Below are 19,676 nucleotides of genomic sequence, written 5' to 3' on the forward strand. Positions count from 1 at the left end.
GCCTTTCTTCAAGCAGTTTAATTACTCAAGGTAGAATCTCTTTAATAAGTAACACTACATTTATTAGATTTTCAAGGAAATATTACTTGTGCCTCATAAAGGGCACTTCATTGATATTTTGAAAAAGCTACTATATCTTAAACCCTATAAATTTTCCTAAATTCCCCTCTTTTGAATTCTTTTGGTAACAACAGCCATGACAATAGAAATAACTAAGATTGCTCTCATGTTTGCTGTGTGCCAAGGCCCTGTGATTCACTAAATGAACGCAATGCTAAAATTGTCCTTTAATCTGGACTTTGCCTACGTATGTGAACTTGGCACTGTGTTAAAATCAAACATTTGTGTCGTTAGGACTTTTTCTTTTTTTTTTTTTTTTGAGACAAAGTCTTGCTCTATTACCCAGGCTGGAGTGCAGTGGCATGATCTCGGCTCACTGCAACCTCCGCCTTCTGGGTTCAAGTGCTTCTCCTGCCTCAGCCTCCTGGGTAGCTGGGATTACAGGAGCGTGCCACCACGCTCGGCTAATTTTTGTATTTTTAGTAGAGACAGGGTTTCACCATATTGGTCAAGCTGGTCTCGAACTCCTGACCCCTCACAAAGTGCTGGGATTACAAGTGTGAGCCACCGCACCCGCCAGAACTCTTGAAAGGAAATTTACAAAGGTAAGTTATTGGATAAAAGCGTGATAGAGTAGTTAGCACCAGGTGGCGCTAAAGGACTGAACTTGGAAACGGCTACGGTATTTGGTCCTCTGACCTGAGGGCCGGGAAGGGCGAAGCTCCTGGCTTAATGGCTGTGTTACAGGAAGGAAGGACAAGCATTTGCCTTCCTATGCCCTGTTACGAACAGATGCTAGGATTGAGCCTGTCACATTGTCTAGTTTCCCTCCCTGGAAAGTTGAACTCCCTAAAGGTATGACAGACACAGTAACCTTACTGAGGTCTCAAGTGAACAAAAGACCCCATGGTTTTTCTAAAGAAAAGTGAAAACAAATATCACATGAAATTGCTTTTTGGAATGCGTTTAGTCTTGCTCTCATCTTTGTAGGTATTCAGGAATGGAGATTGGACAAAGGTAGCCAAATGAGAAAACATCTGCCGGAATTCCTTGCCTCGGGAGTAGACGGTGCAAAATCCTTCCCACCAGTTTGGGGTTTATTATTTAATGCACTTCCCCTTTCCTAGACATTTCCAATGTGCTCATAAGTGTTTTTCTCTCCGGCTGTTACCAGGAGAATAAAATCTTAGAATGGAGACCATAGATATAACAATAAAAATAAAATCTTTCCACCGGGTTTCTAAGGGGATAGCAGGAGAAAGAGCAGGAAGTGAAGTAAAAAGCCTCGCTGCAAGTAAACGTAAAACCCCGGGAGCCTGAGAAACAGAAGCTGCCAAATTAAAGAATGGCAACAGTTCCTGCAAGGAGTCAGGCACAGGGGAGGCTGCTTCCTTGGGCAGAGTTACTGGGACATTGAGAGGGAGGCTCTATGGAAAGCGACTTTTGGAGGTAGATTGAGAAAGAAAAGATGTTTAAAAAATGCCTGAAATTTCTACCATCAGCTCTTTCTTTTCTGAAAGTCCAGTCTACTAAAAGAGCAGACCAATAGCTAAGTATCGTGCTCAATTTACACAAATCTCTTGCAATATGCATCACTAAGGGCCGTTTGTGATACAAGATTTGGGCCAAGTAATTCACCTATGTCAGCAATCCACCAGCCAGTCTAAGCCGGTCTGACGCAGACATCCACATAGAGCGAGATGTTGCTGCCATTTCCTGTTTATGGAATTTTTCTGCTGTCTTAGGGAGGCTGATCATGGAAACTCCTGAGTGCAGTATTCCAATTACAGTAGCACCAGGAATTGCATTGTGGGCTTAGAATGAAGCAATTTATCCCTTCTGTCCCCACTCCATTCCCTCCTTATTTCAAGGACCTCCATGACACAAGGGAGTGAAGAAGGCAGTGGGAATGGCTAAGTGTCCCAATGCCTCTGGCTTAGTTCTAAGCATTTTGCTTCATGTAACCTGGAGATCAGGTCATTCCTTGGCCAACCAGGAGAGGCTTTCTCCTCCTAGGCCTTCTGTGTTTGTTTCATTTATTTCAACATTCTCATGTGAAACCATTGTTTAAGACATTTTGCTGCTAAATGGAATTCATTCAGCCTGTAAGAACAGTGAGATCAAAGAAGGGGTATTATTATTTTTTCAAGAGTTGATCCTGAGGTTGGAAATGTGGTGATGAGGCTGGGTGTAATGGCTCATGCCTGTAATCTCAGCGCTTTGGGAGGCTGAGGTGGGAGAATCACTTGAGGCCAGGAGTAACGAACATAGTGAGACTCTGTCTCTCGAAAAAAAATATGCAAAAATTATCTGGACATGGTGGCACACACCTGTAGTCCTAGCTACTCAGGAGGTTGAGGCAGGAAAATCGCTTGAGTCCAGGAGTTTGAGGCTGCAGCGAGCTATGACCATGTCACTGCACTCTGGCCTAAGTGACAAAGCGAGACCCTGTCTGAGAAAAAAAAATTGTTAAAGAATAGCTCTTCTTCCCACAGATAGCCAGTGATTCTACAGGAAAACATACTCCACATTTCTAGGTTTTCATTTATTCAAGCCCTCAAAAGAATTCTATAAACATGGGCTCATCTAGACTGAAGTATAAATAGGTTTAAGATGGGAAAATCGCATGGAAAAATGAACATGGTATTAGGAGACCAAACGTGAGTCTTGGTGTCGCTGCCGATGTGCTGTGGTGTAAACGGTTTGGGTGTCAGTTTCTCAGCAGCAAAATGAATGTAATGCAAGGCAGGTGTTGCCCCCACCTTAGCACTGGGAAAGAGGGATGACTTGCCTATATTGACAGCCCCTTACTTCCTGTCCTCAGGTCCAGTCTTTCTAATGGACAGGGGACTTTGCATTCACCATGTGGTATGTGTACTTCTACTCATTGGAACTGAGCTTGCAAGCTCTTCTCTTTGGGTCTGGAGAGCCCCTGGCATTCTTTGTTTATTATGAGGAGCAGAATGACTGGACAACGCCAGCTCAATTCCAATGAGTAGAAGTACACATACCACATGGTGAATGCACCGTAGGCAAAGCCGTTTCCCTCATGGTGGTCGTGTCTGCCAGGTTATTATTTTAGCAGCCAGTCCTTTCACACTTTTGCACAATGGTTCCCTTTGAGGCAACTTACTATTTGTTGGTTACAAAGAGACAGCATTGCACTAGGGTGGCAGGGCTAGAAAAGCACTCTGAGTATGTCATCCTGAAGTGGTTGTGATCAGCTGCCCTCTCTAAGTCTATTGGGTTAAATAGCCAGGGTGTGGTAGCATAGGCACTCCGGAAGAGGTGAGGTGATCTGGACTTTGTGTGGTGTCTTGGCAAAGCTGCTGCAGACAGTGTTGAAACGAATGTCTTTTATTCTCCTTTCAAAGGCAACTTCCTTCTGTGTCAGTAACCTCTCTGACAAGAGCCTTGATCTTTGTGGGCACTTCTCCCAGAGTAGATTTTGGGAAAGATTTCGAGTGGCACCAACCCATATGAATTAATATTGTTCTATAAACTCCCACTATCTGGGATGAGATCTGGGGCTGGAAATTGGGCAGGGGGATCCCAAGCACTCCCAGGAACTCATGCCTCACTTCTGTCTGCACAGAGTCCTGTAGAGTGGAAGCAGTTACTGTTCTCAGGGGACGGCACAGGTGGCACCACGCATGTGGAATTAAAGGGTTCTTAGAAAACATCGAAGACATTAAAGGGATCATTACAATTTAAAATGGCATTTTGATAGTTTGATAGATATATTCTCTGGTTCTGTTAATAACTGTAAAGTCTTAAACATAATGTGCTATTTAAAAATTGCCACATTCAAGCTGTTGTCTGTGCGTGTGTGTGCGCGTGCGTGCGTGTGTGAGCCAGAGCAGGCTCGCACACGCACGCACATGCTTAATGCTCACTTAGTATTGTCAAGCTGTTTGTATTTTAATGAATGTATTTGTAATGGCAAGGGACATATTACAGATGCATTTTTCCTTCAGTTACCAGAAGCTTTTAAGGAGTCAGAAAATTTGAACTAATAGAGATAATGTTTTATGTAGTCCCTCAGTGCGTCTGTTGAACATGTAGTCAAAGAAGTTCATTGAAATAAATGCTGCGGTTGAATTTTTAACAGCGGCTGCATAAATATGCAGCCATCTATAACCTTTATGCCTGTGGGAGCCAGGAAAATGATCTGTATAATTAACCCCTTGATTGATCTGGTCTTTCAGCTGTCAGGGTGGGAGGGCTGAATTCCCACACAGAGCAGGATGTACCCATAAACTCAAGGTGGCTGAATATTTTTTGGGGGAGAAGTTTCTTTGGAAGCACTAAGTGAGCATTCATTTGACCGAATCTTTAAATGATTCTGTATCCCTCAGTTTCTCAGTCTCTGCTGAAGGATTGGAAGGAACGGGGAAATCATCTGGGATCTCTGATTGGTCACTCAAATTCAGTAGGTGTGGCAGGTAGAGTTCTGAGATGGCCCCCAAGATTCCTACCCTCTGGTGTACACACCCAGTGTGGTCTCCTCTCCTGAGGGTGGGCAGGACCTGGGAATGGGATGGGACGTCACTTTCTTGATTAGGTTATATGACAAAGGTGATAACAGCATCAGCATTATGTTAAGTTACGTTACATTACTTTATGGCTCCATCTTAGCAGAGTGGAGAGATTCAGAACAGGAAAAACCTCCTACTGGCCTTGAAGGAGCAAACGGCCAGATTAGGAAGAAGACCACGTGACAGGGAGTGGCAGGTGGCCGCTAGGAGCTGAGAATAGGCCCTGGCTGCCAGCCAGCAAGAAAGTGAGGACCTCAGTCCTATAACCACAAGGAGCTAAGTTTTTCCCATGACCAGGGAATATGGAACCTGAAGCCTCTAGGGAGATTGCAGCCCTACCTTGATTTCAGCCTGAGGACATTCCAAGTAGAGGATCCAGTAACTGTGTCCTGACTCCTGATCCATGGAAACTGTGAGATAATGCATGTGTGTGTTTCGTGGTAACCTGTTATGCAGAGATAAAAAACTGAAGCAGTAGGTCCGGGGTGGGACCTGATAATTTGCATTTGTAATAAATCTTCAAGTGAGGCTGAGCTGCTAGTTCGAGGCCACACTTTGAGCACCGCTATTATAGTTTAACTTCCCCTGGCAGTTGATTTTATCTGTGATATCACAAATGGACACTCATTGTATGATTCTGGAATGTAACAAATGTTAACCAAAAGGGATTTAGCAATATGTTTTAAGCCTCAGCTAAATATAAGCCATATTGTTTAAGCCTTTAAAAATTATTTTAAATGTGGTGAACAAAATTAAACACAATGTATACTACTAGAAAAAGCAATTAGAGGCCAGGCTTGGTGGCTCATGCCTGTAATCCTAGCACTTTGGGAGGCTGAGGTGGATGGATTGCTTGAGCCCAGGAGTCCAAGACCAGCCTGGGCACCAGAGTGAGATCCTCTCTCTACTTCATGTAAAAAAGTGTGAAAAAAAAAAAAAAAGAAAAAGCAATTGGAATCAGGGCTTACAAAATGAGAACAGGAAAATAACAAAGTGAGGTGTGAAGCTAGCATGCAAAATGCAAAAATCACTCTTAGTTCTCACCTATGTAAGCAAAAGAGACTTAAGGATTAATTGCCATTTTCTTTGTGAGAATCAAACCCCATTTATACTGCTTATGAACAAACTTTATATTGTAAACATACCTTGATTAAAAATTAAGTGATGATTTAGAACACCACATAAACTTTCTAATTTCCACCGTGATAGAGAGTGAGAAAGATGGGACACCCTTTTGTTATTATCCAAAATATTGGCAAATTCTCTGGCATTGCTGAATATATATGGGTAATAACAGCACTTCATTAGTAGGTAGAAAAATGGGTCCTGTGCCTCTAATTCTGTGCAACTATCTTCAACTATTTTTCCAACTCTTTTTGTGATCAAATTCTGCCTCTCTCCCTCTCTGCCCACTCTCTCTCCCTTCATCCTTACTTGTTTTTGTTGAGTAATTTTTGAAGTTAAAACATGCAGCTCCATTGAGATTTTCCTAGCAGAACAAAACAACTAGAGTTTTGCTTAATCCTGAGGCATGTTACTTCTCTCTTAGTAATCTTAGTCCCCTCTGGTATGATATGGGCTTACTGCTGTGACTCTATTAGCTGAACCATCTGGATTGTTGTTTTTTTTAATTTAATACTGCACCTATCATCACCCAAATATGAAAGTTCTGCTCTCTCCAGGCACCTCCATATCCGTATAAGGTATTTTATCTAGCTGTGCCAGGGGGATCCAAGGAAAAAGATATTAAACTTGATTTTGAAGCTATTTCTGAATATTGGTTGGTCTAATGACTGCCCTGCTCAGGTCTTTTGGAATAGAAAGTGTGAGTATGAGTGTGAGTGTGAGTGTGGTGGGTGGGACTGGGGCAGCTGTGAAGTGGAGGGTAGTCATAATCACTTGTAATGGGAGAGAGGGCCCAAGCCAGCACTGTGGAGATGTTTCTACTGCTGGGATATATATTGCATTCTTTTATTTGGAGCCAGAGGCAGGTACCCGACCAGGATATTCGTTCAGCCCTCTTGTAATGGTGACTTTATTTTTATAACTCTTTTTTTTTTTTCTTTTTGGAGATACAGAGATTCTTTTCTGCAGCTCAGACACCAGCCAGAAGGTAAGCATCCCTGGACCTTTAATTCCACGGTGGCACCCTTGCTAGATGCTGTTTCATTAACAAATGAGACTTTGCATGCGCCTGCTGTCTTTTCAGAGCCACATATCTCAGTCTGGGTGTTAAATTAGTAATTAAATATTTTATTCTTCTGGGTAAGATAGGGAAATAAGTATGATTTTTTTAATCATTTTTATTATTTTATTATTTTTATTATTTATTATTATTATTTATAACTTCCTTCCGTTTTAACTTTCACTATTCTCCCTCATTAGCAAAGCTTTTTTTATTTTGTTTTCTTCTTCTTCTTTTTTTTTTTTGGGGCGGGTGGGGACAGAGTCTTACTGTTTCTCAGGCTGGAGTGCAGTGAGTGGCGTGATCTCGGCTCACTGTAGCTTCTGCCTCCCAGGTTCAAGTGATTCTCATGCTTCAGCCTCCCCAGTAGCTGGGATTACAGGCATGCACCCCACAACAGGCTAATTTTTTGTATTTTTAGCAGACAGAGTTTTGCTGTGTTGGCCAGGCTGGTCTCCAACTTCTGACCTTAAGTGATCCACGTGGCTCGGCCTCCCAAAGTGCTGGCATTACAGGTGTGAGCCACTGTACCTGGCCTCATTAGCAAAGCTTTCAAACAAATAAAAACTTTGTGTTTGGGACAACTCATGGGGGCTGGGGAATCATAGATAAACTTGACCGACCTGTGTATGATTCTTCTGTGTAGAACCTGTAAGGTGGTTGGAGTGCTTGCGATGCTCTCTGTTTTGTGGATTAGAAGATGGAGGTACAGAGGCTTGTCATTTTCCCAGGTTAGTGGTGAGGACATTGGTCTACATTGCTAGTCTTCAGCTGTGCAGCCACCTTAGACAAAATTATAACCCAAATACTGTATTTCTGCTTTTCCTTGTGAATGTCAGTATAAGCATACCAGATGAAAGACTTACCCTAATATTTATGGCTTAAGAGTCTGAATTGCATTTCCACTCTGGAGCAATTGTGGGCCCTTAATAGTCATGCTCTTTCACAGTGAAATATTTCTAGAAAGTCTATATTCAAATTGTAAAATACAGGCCAGGTATAGTGGCTCACACCTATAATCTCAGCACTTTGGGAGGCCATGGCCAGAGGACTGCTTGAGTGGAGTTGGAGGTTGCAGTGAGCTATGATTGCACCACTGCACTCCAGCCTGGGCAACAGAATGAGACCCTGTCTCAAACAAAAACAAAAATTAAAAATATTGTGTCCTGGCCAGGCATGGTGGCTCATGCCTGTAATCCCAGCACTTTGGGAGGCTGAGGCAGGCAGATCACGAGGTCAGGAGTTCGAGACCAGCCTGACCAAAATGGTGAAACCTGTCTCTACTAAAAATACAAAAATTAGCCAGGTGTGGTGGCACGCACCTGTAATCCCAGCTACTCAGGAGGCTGAGGCAGGAGAATCACTTGAACCCAGGAGGCAGAGGTTGCAGTGAGCAGAGATCACACCACTGCACTCCAGCCTGGGCGACAGAGGGAGACTTCTTCTCAAAAAAAAAAAAAAAGAAAATATTGTGTCCCAAGAAATTTATTTATTAAACAATGGTGTTTTAGGTTTTTGTTGTTGTAGTGGTGGTTTTTTGTTTTTTTTTTTTGAGGCAGAGTCTTGCTCTGTTACCCAGGCTGGAGTGCAGTGGTGCAATCTCAGCTCACTGCAACCTCCAGCTCCTGGTTTCAAGCAATTCTTGTACTTCAGCCTCCAGAGTAGCTGGGACTACAGGCACCCACCACCATAACTGCTATTTTTTTTTTTTTTTGTATTTTTAGTAGAGATGGGGTTTTGCCATGTTGGCCAGGCTGGTCTCAAACACCTGACCTCCAGTGATCCACCTGCCTCCCCAAAGTGCTGGGATTACAGGTGTGAGCCACTGCGTTGGCCAACAATGGTGCTTTGAAGGCAAGTAGTGTTAGGTCTATAGATGACGGTTAATAGAGATTGTAAGCTCTACTGATAAGTTTTGGGTTCTGATAAGCCCAACTCATCTAATGGATGGAGACACATTCTCTGTTAGAGGAACTTCTCTGATAATCTCTCTTGTCAGCACTGCTCCAGGCTTGTCAGGTTGTTGCCACTGGAAACATACAATTGGCTGGTGAAGAAGGTTGGGGTGGGATATCGGAGTTGTGAGTTGCCTTTGGAGCGTAGCTCTGAGGTTTGAAATGTATTTGTTAATTAGTCTCATAAATGGCCTGTTTATCCATGGGCACATTCTATTTTTAACCTTCAGCCCAGTGTAAAATGATTTTGGAACATTTATCCAGGAATAGCTTTAAGAGCTTTGCTATAAGGAGACTGCCTGTGGCTTGGCGGTAGTTCGGCCTGGAGACCAGCACTGTTTAGAATTCTTCTGATCTCCTTCTGAATGAGTATTTGACTACATGGTGCGAAACAAGCCAGCTCAGTGGCTCCTATGCAGAGATGGAGATGATCCAGGCTGGACCAATCAGCTGGGAACTAAGGGGAAAGGAAAGGTTGGTATCCAGGAAAACAACTTGGAAGCAGGTAGGGAGATGTAACTTCATGAAACCAGCCAGAGATTTCAGCTCTTAGCCCATGATGGCATCGAATAGGTGTGAGGGAGAGACCATGTATGAGAAGCGACATCTCAATTTAATCTCTCCAGGGCAAGGTTTCCTGAGTTGTGTTGTGCCAAACATTAGAGTTTCTCAAGATATTAAGACTGTTTCAAGATCAAGTAAGCTTGACAAACTCTCTATATGATGTTCCTGTTTGGAAATCAAAATTCTTCTGAATAGAAATCTAATTACTTTGCTTAACTGACCATTTACTTCACTAAGTTGACCAAGAAAATACCTTTAGCTCTTAGTTAGCCTGCATACCAAGAAGATGTATGGACGTTCAATGGGTGACTCATCCTGTAATCTTGTGTTTTACTTCTCCTTGTCTCTAGATGAGTCTGGTGATAATAGGAGCATGGGCTATTGATATGGTTTGGCTCTGTGTCCCCATCCAAATCTCATCTTGAATTGTTATCCCCATGTATTGAAGGAGGGGCCTGGTGGGAAGTGATTGGATCACAGGGCGGATTTTCCCCTTGCTGTTCTCGTAATGGTGAGTGAGACCACTCACTCACAAGATTTCACAAGGTCTGGTGGTTTTAAAGTGTGGTACTTCCCCCTTTGCCCACGCTCTCTTTCCTGCCACCATGTAAGATGTGCTTTCTTTCTCCTTCATCTTCCACCATGACTGTAAGTTTCCTGAGGCTTCCCCAGTCATGTGGAACTGTGAGTCAATTAAACCTCATTTTCTTTTTAAATAACCCAGTCTCAGTTCTTTATAGCAGTGTGAAAATGGACTAATACAGCTATGTTACATTTTTGCAAGAGCCAAATACATTAACAGTGGCAGTCACTGTTCTCTCTTTGCCCTTTCATGTTTTTTTTTTAATTTTTTTTCATTATTATACTTTAAGTTCTAGGGTACATGTGCACAATGTGCAGGTTTGTTACATATGTATACATGTGCCATGTTGGTGTGCTGCACCCATTAACTCGTCATTTAACATTAGGTATATCTCCTAATGCTATCCCTCCCCACTCCCCCTACCCCACAACAGGCCCCGGTGTGTGATGTCCCCCTTCCTGTGTCCAGGTGTTCTCATTGTTCAATTCCCACCTATGAGTGAGAACATGTGATGTTTGGTTTTTTGTCCTTGTGATAGTTTGCTGAGAATGATGGTTTTCAGCTTCATCCATGTCCCTACAAAGGACATGAACTCATCATTTTTTATGGCTGCATAGTATTCCATGGTGTATATGTGCCACATTTTCTTAATCCAGTCTATCATTGTTGGACATTTGGGTTGGTTCCAGGTCTTTGCTATTGTGAATAGTGCCGCAATAAACATACATGTGCATGTGTCTTTATAGCAGCATGATTTATAATCCTTTGGGTATATACTCAGTAATGGGATGGCTGGGTCAAATGGTATTTCTAGTTCTAGATCCCTGAGGAATTGCCACACTGTCTTCCACAATGGTTGAACCAGTTTACAGTCCCACCAACAGTGTAAAAGTGTTCCTATTTCTCCACATCCTCTCCAGCACCTGTTGTTTCCTGACTTTTTAATGATTGCCATTCTAACTGGTGTGAGATGGTATCTCATTGTGGTTTTGATTTGCATTTCTCTGATGGCCGGTGATGATGAGCATGTTTTCATGTGTCTGTTGGCTGCATAAATGTCTTCTTTTGAGAAGTGTCTGTTCATATCCGTCACCTACTTTTTGATGGGGTTGTTTGTTTTTTTCTTGTAAATTTGTTTGAGTTCATTGTAGATTCTGGATATTAGCCCTTTGTCAGATGAGTAGATTGCAAAATTTTTCTCCCATTCTGTAGGTTGCCTGTTCACTCTGTTCACTCTGATGGTAGTTTCTTTTGCTGTGCAGAAGCTCTTTAGTTTAATTAGATCCCATTTGTCAATGGGCAAGGACTTCATGTCTAAAACACCAAAAGCAATGGCAACAAAAGCCAAAATTGCCCTTTCATGTTTAACGTGACAAAATTTACCAATGTCTTCAGGCCCCATTGGTTAAGAAGATGAGTAGGATATTCTAAAACCCTGGAAACTTGGATCTTTGCTGGCAAATGCTACTCTTAGATGCTGAATAAAAGCATCAGGAAGAAATTATAAAGAACATTGTATATTTCTAGGAAGAACATTTTAGTTGGGGAAGAAAGCAATTTCTATTAATTTTTCTAAATTGTGACATAAAACACAACTTAAATATTACCTGTTTGTATAGGGATGCCTGATGTTCACCCACATCCAGCTTTCTTTTCTTTCAGAGCACACAGATGAATATTTATCTCCGTGTAGTTAGGTGGGTCCACGTGACCAATTCCAGCCAATGCATCATGGGTGGAAGCAACATGTATAATTTTGCAGCCAGAGCATTTAATTGCAGGTGTGAAAATCTCCAACTCTCTTCCCTAACTGCCATGTCTTTTGAGGTTTTATGTTCCAGATGATGCCTGGATCTTTAAGTCTCTGTCTTGTGAAGGACAGGCAGTGGCTCTGGAGAGTCACTTGAATCCACAGCTGACTCTGTGTAAAAGGGAAACAAACTTTTGTGTGTGTGTGATGCCAGAATGAGTTTTGTAGGTTTCAGTTATTGCAAAACCTAGCCTATTCTGAGTTTTTCTGATGGACTAAATGAGATAATCCAGGCCAACTTTTCTGAGACATAGTTTTCTCTTTTGTAAAGTGTGGCAAACATTTCTTAACATATAGTGTTGTGGGGATTAAATACCAAGAACACGTAAAACATTTAGCATGGTGCCCATCCCTAAAAAATTTCAATAACTATTTGAAGTTTAAGTATTATAATTATCTGTTGGCATATTTTCTGGCTACAAGTCTTTTATCAAATATATGATTTGCAAATATTTTATCTCAGTTTGTGACTTGTCTTTTCATTCTCTCAACAATGTCTTTCAAAGAGTAGGGTTTACATGTTTATCAGTTTGGCTTTTTTCATAAATTGTGCTTTTGTGTTATAACTTAAAATTTTTTGCCTAACTCAGAGTTACAAAAGTTTTATCCTAGGTTTCCTTTTAGAAGTTTTATAGTTTTAAGGTTTACATTTAAGTCACTGATTCATTTTGAGTTAATTTTTAAAATATAATGTGAAGTATAGATCTAGGTTCATGGTTTTTTGTATATGGATATCAAATTGTTCCAGAACTAATTGTTGAAAAGTGATTGTTTCTTCATCAAATTACCTTTGCACTTTTATAATAAAATCAATTGTTCATATATGTGAAGGTCTGTTTATGAAGTCTCTCTTCTGTCCCATTGATCTGTTTGCTGATGTTAACACCAATGCTACATTGTCTTGATTACTATAGCTTCATAATAAGTCTTAAAATTAGCTGGTATTAGTCCTCCAAATTGTTCATCTCTTTCAATGTTGTTGGCTATTCTAGTTTCTTTGCACTTTCATATGAATATTAGAATCAGTTTGCCAATTTCTAAAAAAAGTCTAGTGAGATTTTGATTGGAATTGCATAGAATCTATGGATCTACTTAGGGAGAACTGACATCTTAACATTTAGTTTTTTGATCCATGAACATATTATATCTCTCTGTTTATTTAGATCTTTACTTTTTCTCAATAATGTTCACAGTTTTCAGTGTACTGGTCTTTCACAGCTTTTGTCAGATATATAGCTAAGAATTTTATACCTTTTGGTGTTATTGTAAATGTTACTATTTTTTGAATGTCAATTTCTGACTGTTCATGGTTAGCATATAGAGATACAATTGATTTGTATTTGATTTGTATATTGTTCTGGAACTTTGCCACCTTGCTCAACTCATTTATTAATTCTTTTATGTTTTTAGTAGATATCATAGGATATTTTACATAAGTAAACATTTTATCTGTAAATGAAATAAATTATACATATTCTTTTCCAAACTGTGTGCCATATATTTTTCTTGTCATATTGCACTGGCCAGAACCTCCAGTACAATATTGAATAGAAATAGTGAAGAGTGGACATTTTTGTCTTATTTCTGACCTTAGCAGGGAAAACATTCAGTCTTATTTGTTGTTTTTTTGTGTGTGTGTGGGAATAGGGAGCAGGGTCTCACTATATTACCCAGGCTGCAGTGCAGTGGCATGATCAGGGCTCACTGCAGCCTCGAACTTCTGGGCTCAGGTGATCCTCCCGTCTCAGCCTCTCGAGTAGCTGGGACTACAGGTGTGTACCACCACACCCAGATAATTACATGTGGGTTTCACTGTGTTGCCCAGGCTGGCCTCAAACTCCTGGGCTCAAGTGATCCTCCCACCTTGGCCTCCTAAAGTGTTGAAATTACAGGCGTGAGCCACTGCACACAGCTGGCATTCAGTCTTTTATCATAAAAAGCTGTAGGTTTTTCACAGATGTTCTTTATCAGGATGAGGAAGTTCCTTTCTATTTCCAGTTTGTTGAGGCTTTTCTGTTTTTTTGTTTGTTTGTTTTTAAATCAGGAATGAGTATTAGATTTTGTCAAATGTAATTTCTGTATCTGTTGATACCTTTAAAATCAATAGCCAGAAAAAGAAAGATAGTTTCCTTTTTTGACATGCAGAAATGATATTCAATTATTTATATAAATGCTTTTCTTCAGTTTCAAAGGATATTACACAATCAGCACCATGTAGTATTTCTTGTGTCTAGACCATTGTGACATATAAAAAAACAAAATTATAATTATATCACCTCCTGGAATTCATGATTTTTTCTTACCCAATCCCCACCTATTTCTTTTCCTGATTCTCTTATTTTTGTTAACAGCACTAGTATTTTTCCAGTTAGTTAGAATGAAATATTGGTTATTGCTGACTAAAACAGGAATTCTGGCAAGTAAGGGTTTTAATTTAGTTTAGTTAACAGTTAGTTTTGTGACCTTAGACAAGTGATGTTATCTGTTGCCTGATGGGTTAGTTGGTTCTCTGAGAAGCAGATGCCAAGATGGAGTTAGATGTGCAATGATTGATTTTAGGACATGACTGTGAGGGATAGTGGGAAGGAGCAGGAGAAGGTGGGAGAGACTTCAGAGTATGACACAGGTCTGTCATATCTGAGAGAGAGGAGGAAGGAAGCAAGATTGGGTAGGAAGAGTTTCAGTCTAGGAAAGTTCTGTTCAACCTGATGGAGAGTCCTTGTGCCAAAATCACCTGTTAAAGGAGTCCTGTTTACAAGAAGTGGACCTTCATTAATACCCTCACTGTGCTCAGTCATCAGCTAGGGGCAGCCTAAGGGAAGTGTGGCCCCACTAGGAACTTGGGGATGGCTCCAGAAGTGCAGCTGCTGGGGTCCTCAGTCAGTTATGCTTCTTGCAACAGAATATCCAAGCAGCCCATTTGCGTTGCTAATGCACTTTATTTGATCACTTACAAAAACGACAGTATTGAACTTTAGGCTTAAATCGATAGTCCACAAATGTGTTTTATTTAGGAGTATAGTTTAACATTGTTTTTTAAAAAATTAGTTTTCAGCACCTAAAAATCTTCAATTTCATCTAAAATTTGCATGCATAGATTCTAGTTACACTGAGTCACATTTTTGCATGGCCACAGTCAACCAGGCCTGCAGAGAGGTTGTGCCCTTTAGGTGGGCCTCTCTACTTTGTCACTGTCTCCACCCAGTCGGCTTTCTTCATTTAAAGGTACCAACCAGGACACTGTGGTCAAATGGTTGGCTCTATTCAAAGGGTGTTGGGAGAGGGAATATTATAAAATGCTACAATTTAGAAAGGGAACAATAAAAAATGGTCAAAGAACATGAACAGATAGTTCCCAAATGACATAAACATGGCTACATTTTAAGCTACCCAATCTTATGATTAATATTTGCATATAGCTTTAATTATTTTCCTAAGATAATTTCTAGAAGTTAAGTTGTACATCTTTATAAGAGGTTGATGGGTGTTGATGAGTTACCGTCTAGAAAAGTTGTGTCAGTTTACACTTCCAACAGCAATGTATGAGGGGCTTATTTCCCTGAAGATGTGCAAACTCTGAATCATGATTTTTTTTCATCTATGCCAATTTTAGAGGGGACCAGGTTTCTTGTGATTGTTTTAATCTGTACTTGTTCTGTTACTAAAGGTCTGCATTCAGTTGCAATGGCTTATTTATAGTGTCTGTTTTTCTAAAACAATGATTACTGGTTAATTTTTTATTAGTTGGGAAATTTCAAATTAATGATATTGTGATGCTTCTGTCAACTGATAGATGTTCCACTTTTGTCACTAAATATTTAGTACTGTGGCAGGGCATGTTAGTTTAAGGTGCTTTGAGAAGCAGATGTGAAGTAAGCACTAAAAGTATAATGACTTATCAGGAGGAAACACCTGTGTGAGGGAAAACAGAAGGCTCTGAATAAAGCCGGGAGAACCATCAGACCACAAAGCAAGTCTGATCCTGTGTGAAGAAGGGAAGGAAAGGAGGAAGGGAGGGTGAAAATGTTCAGCACAGTTGTTTGGGTGTCTTTGAGCCAAAGTTGTTTGTTAGGGGAGCTCCACATCTCCCAGGAACAGGCCTACCTTAGTATTTCTGTTGCATGGAGTTGTTGGCTATAGCAAGCCCACAGGAAGTATGACCTTGGCTACGGCCTTGAAGTCATGAAAGATTTCAGAGCACAGCAGCTGGGGTCCTTATGGTTAAGTAAGCTCCCTATATGAAGATCTGTGAGGTATAACTGATGCCTGAGTTGTCTTCACCAATGGGTGACTCTTCCAGTGGAGCAGGCTTGCTAGAATACTATTTGTAGGAGGGACTAAAGAGCCTCTTAAGGAAGAACTCATCAAAGGAAGAGATGGTCCGGCCCAATGAGCCAGGCACAGACACACTCATGATGGGGGAGCAGTTCTCAGTAGGGCTTCCTACCTAGCTCTCAGCTCCACCTCCTGGCCCAGCCCCAGGGAGGAACGAGGAGACCAGAAAGCCACAAGTAACAAACAAAAGAGCTGATTAATCTAAAATTCCTGGAAGACACAAGCAGCACCATTTTCATATTCTTCTTCTTTTTTTTGAGATGGAGTCTCACTCTGTCATTCAGGCCATAGCACAGTGGCGCAATTTCAGCTAACGACAACCTCCGCCTCCCAGGTTTAAGCAATGCTCCTGCCTCAGCCTCCTGAGTAGAATACCTGGGACTACAGGTGTGCACCACCATGCCTGGCTGATTTTTGTATTTTTAGTAGAGACAGGGTTTCGCCATGTTGGCCAGGCTGGTCTTGAACTCCTGACCTCAGGTGATCTGCCCGCCTCTGCCTCCCAAACTGCTGGGATTATAGGCGTGAGCCACCATGACTGGCCTCATGTTCTTTCTAACAGAGACAACACAAAAAGAGCAAGAAAGGTGCTGTATTCTTCCTACCTGTGTCCCAGAATCCTGAACAGCCGCCGGTGTGCAGGGCCTGGTGGGAAGTAACGTTGCTGCAGAAGCTGCAGTGCTGACCAGGAGGGCAGCATCCCTCAGAGAGAAGGTAGAGGGAGTCTGTGAGAGAGACAGCAAGGGGGCTGGGGGGTCGGGGAATTGGTGCAGTTCGGGGTGGTGTGGTAACTACCTCATAACAGGACTTCTTGATGGGCGACATGTGATGTTCCCTCTCAGAGATAATTGTGGCTGGAGGGCGAGAGTTCTGAGGGGCCAGTGGGGTAAATGCTTTTATTTACAATTAAAATCAGTTTAGGGTATTGCTCAAGGACTCTGTATTATTAGGTTGGGCAAAGTTATGTCACAATAACAAATAACCCCCAAACACAGTGGTTAAAACAACAAAGGCTTATTTCTTGTTCACATTACTTCCGTGGTGGGTTGGCTAAGGGCTTTGTTCCACTTCATTCCCTTCTTCACATCAGGACCCAGTGCAACAGAGCAGTTACTTTCTGGAACATTGCTGGTGACCTGGCAGAGGGGAAAGAGAAAGAACATGAGGAAGCAGAATTTGACTGTAAAACTTTTGCCTGGAAGTGACACATGTTACACATCGTTGGCCCTAACAAGTTACATGATGGCACCTGAGTTCAGTGGGGTGGGTAGTTTAGTCCCCCTGTAGGGTGCAGCAGAGAACAATGGTAAAGAGTAGTAAGGTCTACTCCAGCCCCTCCTTTGGGGGCTCCACCTCAGCTGTGTTCAGGCTTCCAGGCATTGACAGGAGGAGGTGAAAGAGGGAAGCGGTGCATGCTCAGCCCACTAACCATGTGGTGTCCTTTGCTGCCTCAGGGCACCACAGAGTCCCTACCAGCCAGGAGGCTCTCACCAGATGCACCCCCTTGACCTTGGACCTCCCAGCTTCAAAAACTGTCATACAAGACACTCTGTCTTGCTCTCTTGAATTGCCTGCTCTGGTCGAAGCCAGCCAGCTTCTGCCATGTCATGAGAACACTCATGCAGCCCTGGGAAGAGGTCCACGTGGTGAGGAACTGAGGCCTCCTGCCAACAGCCAAGTGAAAGCACCATCCTGGCAGAGGACCCTCCAGCCCTCATTAAGTCTGTCAAGCCTTGAGGTGAATGAACCAACGCTATGAGTGTAACTTCCCGAGAGACTCTGAGCCAGAACCACTGAGCTAAGCCACAGTAACTGTGAAATAATCATGTATTACTGTTTTAGGCCAGCAAGTTTTGAGAGAATTTATTATGTGGTAATGGATAACTAACACAGTTGTGCTTGTTATGTTTGGTACTCAATCATTTTTACCACCACCACATCAGTACACTGTAGTAGAAAACAAATTGTATGCATTAAACCATTTCTTTTTCCCTGATGAATTAGGCTGGGAAAAGTGACCATCAGAGATTTTTAAATGATCCGAATGATTCCATTAAACATCGCTTATTAGTCTGCTAGGACTGCCATAACAAAATACCACATACTGGGTGGCTTAAACAACAGAACTTCATGTTCTCACAATTCTGGAAGCTGCAAGTTCAAGATCAAGGCATCAGCAGGGTTGGTTTCTTCTGTGGCCCTGGTTTGCAGATGGCCATCTTGCTGTGTTCTTACATGATCTTTCCTCTGTGTGTGTCTGTGTCCTAATCTCTTCTTACAAGACACCAGCCATATTGGATTAGGGCCTACCCATATGACCTCATTTTACCTTAATTGCCCCTTTAAAGGTCCTATCTATAAATCTATAAATACAGTAACATTCTGAGTTTACTGGGGGCTAGGACTTCAACATGTAAATTTTTGGGGCACACAATTTCGCCAAGAACACAGCACTACCAGCATTTCCTTCTCTCCCTCCCTTTCTTTCTCCCTCCCTTCCTTTCTCCCTTTCTTTCTCTTTCTTTCTTTTCTTTCCCTTTCCTGTCCTTTCCTTTCCCTTCCCTTCCTTTCCTTTTCCTTTTCCCTTCCCTTTTCTTTCTTTCTTTCCTTCTTTCTTTCTTTCTTTCTTTTCTTTCTTTCTTTCTTTTCTTTCTTTCTTTCTTTTTCTTTCTTTCTCTCTCTCTCTTTCTTTCTTTTTCTTTCTTTCTTTCTCTCTCTTTCCCTCCCTCCCTTGCTTCCTCTCTTCTCTCTCTCTCTTTCTTTCTTTCTGAAGGAGTTTTGCTCTTGTTGCCCAGGCTGGAGTGCAATGGCACGATCTTGGCTCACTGCAACCTTTGCCTCCCAGGTTCAAGTGATTCTCTTGCCTCAGCCTCCATAGTAGCTGGAACTACAGGCGTGTGCCACCACACTTGGTTAATTTTTTTGTATTTTTAGTAGAGGTGGGGTTTCACCATGTAGGTCAGGCTGGTCTTGGACTCCTGACCTCAAGTGATCCAACCACCTCGGTCTCCCAAAGTGTTGAGATGACAGGTGTGAGCAACTGCTCCCAGCCTATCATTTCATGTAGAGCATTCAACTGGAAAAACCCAGTAATATATCTTATATTATAGACTGTCCTAATTGTTCACTTAAAGGTCTGAACACCTTTTTTTAAAAATCATATTAAACCAGGTTCTCTTTAGAAGACTAAAAAAAAGAAGAAGGCAGTTCTACCAAATTGTTTCAGGCATCTCTCTCTTCTTCTGCTATATAAGTATAATCATGCTAAGCTTATTTCTACTTTAAGGACATTACACTAGCTGTTCCTTCTTCCTAGGGAACTTTTCTCCCAGATGTTTGCAAGACTAGACTTCTCCTGTCATGTAGATGTCAGCTTTCAAGTCCCTTCCTCAGAAATGTCTTTCCTGTTTCTAATCTGCAGTGGCCTTGTCCCCCCACTCCCAGCTCTCGTGTTTCACCATCTTCTGTTTTCTTTGTGGCACCATGTCTATCAGAAAACATATTCTATGTGATAATTCTGGTTTACTGCTTATGTATTTATTGTCTGTGTTCCTTCACTAGAACACAAGTTTCATCTTTATCACTCTAGGCTTTTATTGTCAACCATGTTCACAGGCTTTAGTGATAGGGTAGTGGATTGGACACG

The sequence above is a fragment of the Pongo pygmaeus genome, chromosome 6 (assembly GCF_028885625.2).
Source record: "Pongo pygmaeus isolate AG05252 chromosome 6, NHGRI_mPonPyg2-v2.0_pri, whole genome shotgun sequence".
NCBI classification, from domain to species: domain Eukaryota; kingdom Metazoa; phylum Chordata; class Mammalia; order Primates; family Hominidae; genus Pongo; species Pongo pygmaeus.